The 12095-nt window shown below is 36.0% G+C and overlaps 1 non-coding gene and 1 pseudogene across 1 annotated transcript; both read right to left on the reverse strand.

Annotated features, from left to right (window-relative positions):
• Positions 1-3446: 3446 nt before the first annotated feature.
• Positions 3447-7022, reverse strand: LOC149495801 (uncharacterized; annotated as a pseudogene).
• A 4610-nt stretch (positions 7023-11632) lies between these two features.
• LOC149495802 (small nucleolar RNA R71) lies at positions 11633-11738 on the reverse strand. Its single transcript, XR_016321542.1, has one exon. It is a non-coding gene; the product is annotated as a small nucleolar RNA R71 (small nucleolar RNA).
• Between the last annotated feature and the right edge of the window lie 357 nt (positions 11739-12095).

The raw sequence follows: 12095 nt of genomic DNA on the forward strand, positions 1-12095 counted from the left end.
GATGTGGGATTTGCCTAAAGTGTAGTGCCCCAAGTCTGGGATGTCACATACACCCCCCTTAGGGACTCAGGGTCCTCGCTAAGGTTTGCCCCACCATCGGCTAGAGGGACAAGGCTTTGGCTGTGATACCAAATTGTAACAGCCTAGGCCTATCAAGATATTGTCCGCTTTGGGCCCACGGGCCCGCACGGTTTTGTTCCTAGGCCAGCGAAGCCACGCCTGATAGCCCCAAACGCGTCTTGGCATCCTAAGGCCTGCCACCCTTTATGTACATTACTTTCACCTTATGCTTAGCCGATGTGGGATTTGCCTAAGGTGTAGTGCCCCAAGTCTGGGATGTCACAGTGGTGATAGGAGCCATATATATATTTATAGGGTTTTAGTAGTATATGTAAAGTTGAAGTTATTGTTGCCTTCTATAATCTACCTAGTTGAACAACTGAGTGAATGTAGTATGAGCTTTTTAGTTATATATATATATATATATATATATATATATATATATATATATATACTCAAAAGAAAATAAGTGGTTGTTTGGATTGATAGAATATAAAAAATCTATAGAATTTCACATTAATTTGGTTAGGATAAAAAGTATAAAATCTATGAATTTGAAGGATACTTTTAGAAAGAAATTAAATAATTTAAAGGAAAAATTAATGTATGATGATCTAAACAATATATAGTTAAAGGAATTTCATAAATTTGTAAAATGTTTGAATTTCACTAATATTTTTAAGAGAGAAATTAATTAAAAAATTGGTTTGTTGCTTTAGTTCTTGATAATTAACTCTTGCAAGGGAAGTAATATATGAAATGATAGAAAAAGAGTAGCTTGTCCTCCTTTTCTACTTTGTTTTTTTTTCTTCCTTTTTTGCCTTTAGCCTTCAAGGAATACTCTTTTTGATATTTGATTAGAATAGTAGACAGAGATTAAGAGTGGTCCACGTGACATGATATCTAGAAATGCTTGCTTAGAAGCAACAACTTATATATACGACATATTTACCCTATTTAACCTTTGTCAATCTGTCAATTACATATGTAGCCTTCAATCCTATTAAATTCACCAACTTACCTCATTCGGGGTTTTTTTTTTTGGTCTTTCAGACACGTACGCATAGGTATCCTTTTCAATTAGGATAATTGCAATTTTAGTTTATAAACTTTACAAAATTTTTTATTTTGATGTATGAATGTAAAAAGTTAATAATTTGATAAATAAGTTCTTATTTTTTTAATAATTAAATATATTTTGAACAACTAAAAATCCCCGTGGGATGGTTGGGTTTTACTTGTTCATATCCATTTTGCTTATTAGGCACTAAATGACCTCAATACCATCCTCTATCCTCTCCCTTTGTGCAACTCAGAGCTCAAAAATGATCTTGCTCACTTTCCTTTATCGGACACTGTCATTGCCGTTGTACAGGTTGGCTAGAATCTCAAAACTTTAGCAAAATGAGAAAATAACATATCAAAATGTTTGTTATAATGCAAGGATCATAAAATGTTGTATTAAATTTCACTTATATTGAACCATTTCCCTAGAATCAGCTAAAGAACATTCAGTCATTCACCCATTTTGGGTATTTTTGATTCCAACTATGCAGCTAGAAATTAACAAACTTAAATCGTAGATTAGGTGAAGGTGAGTCAAAGTATACCTATATCGAGCTCTGATTTAGTCAAAAGACAATGATCTTAGCTAGAGAAAGCGAAGAGAAAAACTACAAAACCTATAAAAGTTTCAATCTGCTCTCCTGGTGCATCGATCAACCAAAACAAGGCTAGATGAGAACTCAATGATGAGGGAAGAGTGATATGATGTTAAGCTTGCCCACTAGAACTCGCTGGAGGGCGAAAAAGACAGATCCTAAAGACATCCCATTAACTCCTTTCTCTCATCTCTATTGTCATCACAATTGTCATTGTCATCTTATCAATATGAGAACCCTTTCATCTCCTGAACTTTTTCTCATCTATCCTAACCAAGAATCCACCCCTCTATCTCCTCTTTTTCCATTCATTAAGTCGGTATTGTTATCTTTCTTTCTCTGCGATGCCTGAGACCCAATACCGTATACCTTCCTCTTCTTCTCGCCCCCTACAGCCTCGAGATAAAGTGCTACCTCATCAATTCTTGACTTAGCTTCAGATTCATCAGTCTGAGAAGATACAAGACGCTCCCGAGCTGTAGTATAGTTCTCCTGAAAATAAAAAATTAATTAATCAATGCAATTACAAGCTTTATTATATTGAACTTTGTACATCTTCGCAACGAGTAGAGGCTAAATGTAAATATTATTCATTGTTACTTACATTGACGCTCACCGCACGTCTGTTGACAAACGTATTAAGATCGTGGTCCTTCATGTGAGTGTATGTAAACACCTCAATCGGTGTTGGCTCACGACCTAATTGTTTAGCCTGTAATGAATTTTTATGCATGATATATTAATACATATAGTGTCCTTTCATTAATAATATTAGTTTCATACACTGTGACTAGTTGACTTACTAATAATCGAGCTGTCTCTATAGCAGATATTGATCCGCCTGTGTGTTGAGAAGGTCCTGCTCCATCACTGCCATTCTCACTGCGCCTGTTTTGTGTAAATATCTCTGCTTTCTCTTGAATGCAGGATCCTCCCAAGCCTTTTGTCAGCTCTCCCATATCTCCTGAGACACGCACTGCTGCTTATTACCGCTTCTTCTCATCCTATAGGTGAAGTCAGCATATCGATCACCGCATAACTTCTCCCAGGCCACTTTCAGCATAGCCGTAATTGCCTCATCCCATATGAAATGCTTCTGTAAAAAATGAAAAATAGCATTTGAATATTATGGAGTTATCTTGATGAATTGTAAACATTGAATGATGATATAACTTAAACCAAAGCGTACCTAAAACTCCTCCTAATAAAAGTCTCTCACCTCTTGTGGTACGGCATCCCATGTGTATCCTTCTTTATGTAGCTATAGCTTGATTATCCTCATAATTTGCCTCGATGCTCGAGAAGATGGATATATGCTGAGAAAAAAAAATAAAAGTGAAATATTATTAGACGAAAGAATCACAATCTGAACAAAATATGCCTTTGGAAAAAGTGAATAAGTATTTACTGTCCCGCTACCAAACCGAGGCTGATACGTGGATCTGATGAAGCTGCAAAAGAAGTGACAAATGTTATAAATGCAGATAATTAATATATAATTGAAATGACAGTAATGACATTTATGATTACCTTGCACAGTAGGTGACTGTGCAGCTGGTGGAGACTATACTGGTCCAGAAATAGGGGTAAAAGAGGAAGGAGCAGAAGGAAGTGATGGCGGCAGTACTTGTCGCTGAGCAGAGGATGAAGCCCCAGACGTACCTAAAGAAGGATGTGATGGCGGCAGTACTGGTCGCTGAGCAGAGGATGAAGCCCTGACGTACCTTAAGAAGGAGGGATAGACCCTCGTCGTCCACGGGCACTGCGTCCTGGGCCACGACCTCTACACAAACCACTGCCGGATGCGTCGGAATCAAACGCTCTGCCTCTAGCCATCTGTACTACAGATATCAGAACGTAGATAAAATGAATTTATACAATTATATGAATTGTAAAACATGTGGTAAATATGAGTAAAAAAAGTTAATAACATTGAAATTCTTCATTAATAATATTAATTAGATATACATTTATCAATTTGTAACAGTAAAACTACTCTAAGTATTAAGTGTCTTCAATATCATCTGCTTCCTTCTCCTCTTCATCGTCTTCCTCTTCTTCATATTCGTCTTCTGAGGTACCCATCATGATTTGATCTTCTTCCTCTTCATCATCCGATGCTCCTATTTCAACATAAGATCGGCTTTCATCATCCAATCTATCCGTTAAATCTTCAACAACTTGCATCGGTTGCGTATCAACCCGAACTTCTTGAAATGGCTCCGATACTGCGAGTGAAGCAGATTGTTTGGTTTCAAGTGCATGAACAACTGATCTAGCCTTTATTTTATACACTGCCATCCAATCGCAACGATCTCGTTTAAATGATGGATATGGGACAAAGTACACCTGTGCAGCTTGCATTGCCAACACAAAGAGTTCATACTTTGTATATCTTCTTCTTTGATTAATATCTACCAAATTATACTTAGGATGAACCTTCGTGCCAACATTTAGCGTAAGATCAAACCATTCACATTTGAACAAGATTGTGCACTTCATTGGTAGGCCTGGATATTCTAACTCCAAAACCTCAACCAATTTCCCATAAAAATCATTTGACACGTCACTATAGTTTGATCCCTTTATGCAAACACCACTGTTCATTATCTTTCTGCTTCTCCCATAACCCTCAGTGTGAAACTTATAACCATTTACAAAGTAGCCAGAGTAGGCATTAGCAATCGGTAGAGGTCCCTTTGCTAGATCCGTAATGAATCTGTTACCAATATCGATTCCCGAGCTTCAAGCCTATGGGAAATAGTAATGACAGGAGTGAGATTTAATAAATGTACATTCCATGTTGTGTACATTGAAAGTAACTTACATAATATTTGAACCATTCTGCAAATTCGGAGTCCAGTTTTGCATCAACTGCAGTATCAGTCAAATTGGGATTTTGAAGCCGTAAAAGATTGATATATTTCCTATTTATCAACGAACCAAATTAGCATAAGTATGATTTAACTACAGCCCACGCCGGGTTTAAACTGTCTACAATATTTATACTTACTGTACAAATGGTGTAATCTCTTCGCAATTCAATAAAATATAGGTTTGAGCCGCTCGTATCTCTGCATCAGTCAATCATCTTGTTTTTTATTTACCAATCATACGCCCAGGATAGGTGAAAATTGTTAGATTTCCTTCAAACTCAGATTGTATTCGATTTCCTCCATCATCGTTACGTGGCACTCTCCGATGCTTGGTGAAAACATGTTGTTTAAAGTAGTGTGAATAGAAGGTGAAAGCTTCTTCCACCAAATATGCATTGCAAATCAATCCCTCGACCTTTGCCTTATTGCGCACGTTCTTTTTAATTTTCTGCAGGTGTCTGTCATTGTACAATGGCAATATGTAAGTATGAGTTCAAATAAATGATGTAATGATTAGAATGGGATGTTAGTGATTTACCTCTCAAATGGATACATCCATCGATATTGTACCGGTCCTGCTACACGACATTCATAGGGCAAATGAACCGGCAGATGTTCCATAGAATCAAAGGAGCTGGGTGGAAAAGTTAACTCCAATTTGCACATCACTATTGGGATTTCTCGCGCTAATTGGTCCATATCATCGCATCGGATAACAGTCATTGTCAATTCCTTGAAAAAGAGACTCAATTCTGTCGTTGCTTCCCAAATTTTCCCTGGTAATAATTCCCGGAATGCCACAAGGATCAATCTTTGCATGAAAACATGACAGTCATGGCTTTTCATGCCAAACAATCTGTACTTCCTGATGTCCACACATCTACCCATATTTGAACAGTATCCGTCTGGAAACCTTAATGATCGTACCCATTCGCACAATAATTGCCTTTAGGGTTTATCTAAACAATAACATGCCTTTGGAAACTTACCAATAAGTACAGATTGCTCGAGTTCTGGTCGACGACAAATTTCCTTCATGTCTGCTCTCGCTTTTGCATTATCCTTGGTTTTCCCTTCAATGTTCATGACAATGTTGAACAGATTTTCAAACACATTTTTTTCTATGTGCATCACATCAAGGTTATGACGGATAAGCAATGAACTCTAGTATGGCAAATCCCAGAAGATGCTTCGCTTTTTCCACCCGCTATTCCTGCCAATTCTTGCATTTGCCTCATCTGCTCCTAACTCTGTAACTTTCATAAGCCCCAGATCTTTAATTTCTTGTAATATTTCAGCTCTAGACTTCACAGGCGGAGGGGGTTCAACAATAGTCGTGTTCTTTCTAAAGCATTGTCGATTTCTCCTCTAAGGGTGAGATTCCGGTAAGAATTTGCGATGACAATCAAATCAACATTGTTTACCTCCATTTTTTAGTGTAAATGCATTAGTGTTTTCCATGCAATGAGGACAGGCCAATCAATTTGCCTGCCATACTCCGCCCAGATAACATTCCAAATGCTGGAAAATCACTGATGGTAAAAAGCAAAGCAGCTCTCATTATGAAATTCTGATTGGTCGAAATATCGAATGTTTCAACCCCATATTCCCATAAATAATTAAGTTCGACAATCAAAGGCTGCAAAAACACATTAATTTTATGTTTCAGATTAGTAGGGCCAGGAACAATTACACAGAAAAACATATATTCATCGTTCATACACATTGACGGTGGTAGATTATATGGTGTGACAATGACGGACCATGATGAATATTGTTGTCCTAATTGGCCAAACGGCTGAAACCCATCAGTACAAAGCCCTAATCTCACGTTTCTCATAGCAGCAGCAAACACAGGATGAATGTTATCAAAATGTTTTCACGCTTCAGAGTCTAACGGATGAGTCATTATATCATCCTCATATTCATGCAAAGCATGTCATGTCATATGTTCAACTGTCGCCTTAGATGCATATAACCTTTGAAGGCGAGGAACAAGAGGGAAATAATACATCTTCCTGAAAGCCTTCTCTCTTTGTACTCTACCAGTCCTTTGACCCCGCCATTGATATCTTGGAAGATTACAAAACTTGCAGTCTCTGAATTCTGAGTCAACACCCCAAAATATCATACAATTATTATGACAGCAATCAATCTTTTCTACCGGTAGTCCCAATCCCCGAACTAATTTTTTTGTCCGATAAAAATTATCAACCATTGAATGGCCTTCAAGCAACATTTCCTTTGCTAACTGCACAAAATCATCGTAACACCTTTCTGAAAAATGGTGCTCCGCTTTCATGTGTAGTAATCGTGCCACAACAGATAGAACTGAATGATTCTTGCATCCAAGCCACAGTTCACTGTTAGTTGCACTTAGCATGTCAAACAATTGTTGTGCTGCTACGTTTGGCGATTCCTCCATATTATCCCAATGACATTCTACTCTACTCGCATCGATTACCATATCATTGCATTGATTACTATGCAGAAATTGATAAGGCTGACCTTCTAAACTTACCGGAATAGAGTGGCCTGACCCACTGGCAACTCGAGGTTCACCATGATGTATTCATTCATAATAATTTTCCACGAACCCATTTTTGCACAAATGAAGTTTCACTGTATCGATGTCTAAGAAGGCTCTATTTCGACACTTCTTGTGATTACATAGACAGCTCAACTTATTACCATCCATAAAACAGGGATTACCAACTGCAAACTGTATAAACGCCTCAAATCCTTGCAGGAACTCTTGTCTTAATATCCCATTGACCTCGAACCTCCAGTACATCCAATCTCAATTATTTCGCATTTTTCTTACCTAATTAACACTGTGTTTATAAAGGGCAAATTATATGTAATTGCATTAGTCTAAACCATCCTTAAAACATGCCACAATCTGATGTTCGATTTACACTTCTAACTTACTAAGGTTATTTCTATAATAAAGGTAACTATATATAAATGTAAAATCACTAACTTCATTTATTCACTAAGTTCATTTATTACCTTTACCCTAATAAAGGTAAGTGTACTATTCCACATATTGATCTTTTTAGAAAAAAATTCGACAGCACTTCGGCACAACTCAATCAAATCTCAAATATAAAGACACTTCAATAAACACTTCTATATCATACCAACATTCTCCAAAGGCAAAATGGCCACTACTAGGCCTCCAACCAACCCAAACGCATCATTCATTTAAAAAAAAAAAATTTAAGAATAATAACAACAATAATAAAAAAAAAATGCATTATTTCATAATTATAAAAAAAGAGTAATTTTGAATACATGTATCATAACATAGTTAAAGCTCATACAAATGGAATTTATGCCTCTCTTACAAATAAATAGACATCATCACCGTCTGCTTTGAATTAGAATCAAAATGAAGTTTAATCAATATTGGTTTAAAATTAGTAACTTCAAAAATTTATCTGGAACTAGCAACTAAAGTTCATTCTATTGAAGACTTAATTTCATTGGTGGTGCCTCAACTTAGGGCATATGCTGGAACTAGCAACTAAAGTTCATTCGATTGAAGACTTAATTTCATTGGTGGTGCCTCAACTTAGGGCATATGCATTTAATTATACCTAAACTTAATTTTGTAACTTAAAAAATGCTTCAACTTTAATTTTGTAACATTGAAAATGCCTTTGGCTATTTTAATTCATTTTTTGGCACCGGATTGCCAAGTGGTATAACACGTGGCATATAAAAAATTAAAACAATGTATAGGTGGCATATTATATTTTTCAAAAATACTTTTAAATAATAAAAAATTAAACCATCGTTAAAATATAGTTGCTTTTTTTTTCCCTAAACATTTGTATATTAGGTATCTTTAATGATTAATTATAGACTTTTATTTTTTGAATTTTTTGATTTAAACCATATATGTGAATTAATAAGCTTATTTATTCTTATCACCTTCTAATATTTTCTAGTACTAGTTATTTTGTTTCCCTTCAAACAAATAGGTTCATTGTTTTTCAATGCACATAGTACTAATATTTACAAGTTCAAGTATAATCTAAGTTAAGATTAAATTAAAAATAATTTATAAACTATGTGCCATTTTACATCTTATTTATTCTTATACTAGAGATAAAAACATATGTTCATTACTAAAAAAGGGATCCAGAGAAAAACTAGCAAAAGGGAATATAGTATCAATGCCAAAATTTGTCCAAGAACTAGTGAATCACATCCCATTAAGCACCATCTTGGCTTTTTAAAATAGCAAAACCACCACTAGCAACAAAACCACCATTAGCAATGCATTATCATAAACAGGAAAAACTTAGTCAACAAGAGGAAAAACAGAGGATAAGAAACCCACATGCATGTTCATCGGGTTAAATGATTCTAAATGCATTAGCAGCCGCACGAAGTAAATTCAATTCCTATCCATAGCAATATTGCCAACCGTGAATGTAATCAACACAACTAATTAAAGAACTTAAAAGCAAAAGGACGTGAAGGTGCCCAATTAAAGAGGCAACTGAAATTTATTATTAAATTTAAATTCTTATCAGCACAATCATAAAACTAATTATAATATTATTATTAATAATAAGGGAAAATTATTATTTAGTCCCTCAGGTTTTACATAATTATCCAACTAATCCCAAGGTTTGCACTAATATATAATTAGTCCCTTGATAGGTATTAATTTCATAGTGTTTTTAATATAGTTTTTATTAGAATTTTAAGTAAGTTTTTATTACTTTAAATCACTTTTAGTATAATTGTGTTCAAAAGCTTCCTTGATCTTTAATCTGCTTGATCTAAGAGAAAATTGCAGGAATTTGGCGCATAAAAGAACTTTATAATACAAGGCACTTAGCTTCTAGCACGCCCGGGCCGTGCTAAAAGACACAGCCGTGCTAGAAGCCAGGGAAACCAAAGGAAAGACAGAAGAGAGCAAGGCCAGGGTGTGTCAAAAGGCACGGCCGTGCTACAATGGGATCAGGGCGTGTCAAGCATAGCACGCCCATGGCAGCTCTAGGCAGTCTTCCAGAGAAAAGCACGCCTTGCCCGTGCTAGGTGGCACGCCTGTGCCTCAGTGCTTCACTAGTCCGTGCTACCTAGCACGCCCCGTGCTTCACTGGCCAGACTTCCAGACTAAAGCACACCCAGCCCGTGCCATATAGCACGCCCGTGCTGCGCAGGCGGAACCAGCGTGAATTTAATACGCAAATCAAGTTTTTTCTCACATGGGCCGACTTCAGGGAGTTTCCTAAACACACTAAACAAGACCTAGACCAATTTTAGGAGAAAAATGAGTCCTAATCAAGAAGAAATCAAAAGCCTAAACAGTCATGATCTCCTATAAAGGATTTTACACAAAAAAAGGATTCTATTTCCTAAAAGGAGTGAGACTTGCCTTCAGGAACTCTATATAAAGAGAGGAACTTCTCATAGCAAAGGATCTCGTTTTTTTATGCAATTTCTTTACATAATTCTTCCTCTCTCTCGAAGATTCCAAGCATCAAATAATTGTGCCAAGATTCAAGGAAGCCTTCAACATAGTTGTGATACAGTTTTTATTCTAAACTCTTCATCTTGTTTCTTTCTTTATTGTCTGTCTTTAAATATGATGAATAATTCAAGTATGATTGAGTTTAAATTAATTACTATGTCTAGCTAAACTCTTATACTAGGGTTTTGATGTAATTTAATTCGATTCCAATTTATAATATTAGATTTATTTTTCTTTGTTCTTGTTATAACTTATTATTGTGCTTAAGGCTTCCAGGCAGAAAATTTCCCCTGGATTGAAGTATTTCAATAATTACATTCGGGAGAAGGGTTATTGATATGAAAAAGATAATAATTTACTTGAGAATAATAACTTGATGCGGAAGCTATATGGTTTGACTCAAGGGAGGTTTTCATAAGTTAATAAATTATTAAGTTGTGAACTCACAAAACAACCATAAAACATAATAATCTGATCTATGTTTAATTTCATTATTAAAGATAGGTAATTAAACTGGATTAGAATAGCTAACAATAAATCGGGAGAGCTTGTTAGTAACTTTAGGGTTGTTTCTCCTACTTGAACAATTAAAGTTGATTAATGAACTAATAAAATAAACTAGATAGAATTAAGTGAAATCAAATTCCCTAGTAGCTAAATCCTCTGATTTCTTTTCACCTGAATTTTGTGTTTGATCTCTTCTATTTTTATTTTAAATTTTATTTACCTTACAGCAAATCTCTCTTATCGTCGTCTAAATAATAATAGGTTAACATAATTTTGGTAATTGATAAACAATCCCTGTGGATACGATACTCTCTTACTCTATACTACTTGTTGCGATTTCGTACACTTGCGAAAAACGCTGTCAAGTTTTTGGCGCCGTTGCCGGGGATTGGCGTATCAATATCAATACGAATTACCCTATTGTTAATTTAGACACTCTTTTTATTTTTATTTAATTTGCTTCTAAGAATTATTCCAGGTGTTTTATGCAAAGAAGATCGAGGAGGACTGAACCTCTAATCTTTGATCCGGAAATTGAACGAACTTATCGTAGGCACAACGCAGCAAGAAAAACACGGGAAATAAAACTCGAACAACAGGCAGACATGGCCAACGAAAACGAAAACATAAATGAGAACATAGTCGGACCACCACTTCAACATCCGGTCCGCACTTTAAGGGATTGCACAACACCTAATCTGAATGGGACAACCTCAAGTATTACTAGACCTAGGGTAGAAGCCAATAACTTTGAGATCAAACCCGCAATCATCCAAATGCTCTCTACCTCGATCCAGTATGGGGGTTTGCCTAGTGAAGATCCTAATGCCCACATCACCAATTTTCTGGAAATTTGTGACACATTCAAGCAAAACGGTGTTTCTGAAGATGCAATCAAATTAAGACTTTTTCCATTCACTCTTAGGGATAAAGCCAGATCTTGGTTACAATCATGTCCCGCTGGAAGTTTCACCACATGGGATGAATTAGCTCAAAAATTCTTAGCTAAATTCTTTCCATCCTCAAAAACCACCAAGTTGCGCAATGAGATAATGACATTTGCTCATCATGATCAAGAGAGCTTGTATGAAGCTTGGGAAAGATTCAAGGACTTGTTAAGAAAATGCCCACATCACAGTTTGCCCAAGTGGTTACAGGTACAAACGTTCTATAATGCATTATCTCCTAACATAAAAATTACCTTAGATGCAGCTGCAGGTGGATCCTTTGAAAAGAAAGGAATTGATGAAGCATATGAGTTGATAGAGGAAATGGCAAGCAACAGCCACTACCAAAACAATACCGAAAGAAGAAGGACCGCAGGAGTCTATGAAATAGACGCCATTACAGCACTTAATGCCAAGGTAGATAACATGGTAAGGAAATTGGACATGTTAACTACTAATCCTGTAAATTCTGTTATGCAAGTTTGTGATAGTGTAATGGACAGCATGGAATTGGAGAATGCATCATGGACTCTTTAAATCCACAAACTTT

This window comes from Jatropha curcas, chromosome 6 (genome assembly GCF_041381405.1).
Source record: "Jatropha curcas cultivar XTBG-Jc1 chromosome 6, XTBG_Jcur_1.0, whole genome shotgun sequence".
Taxonomy (NCBI): Eukaryota; Viridiplantae; Streptophyta; class Magnoliopsida; order Malpighiales; family Euphorbiaceae; genus Jatropha; species Jatropha curcas.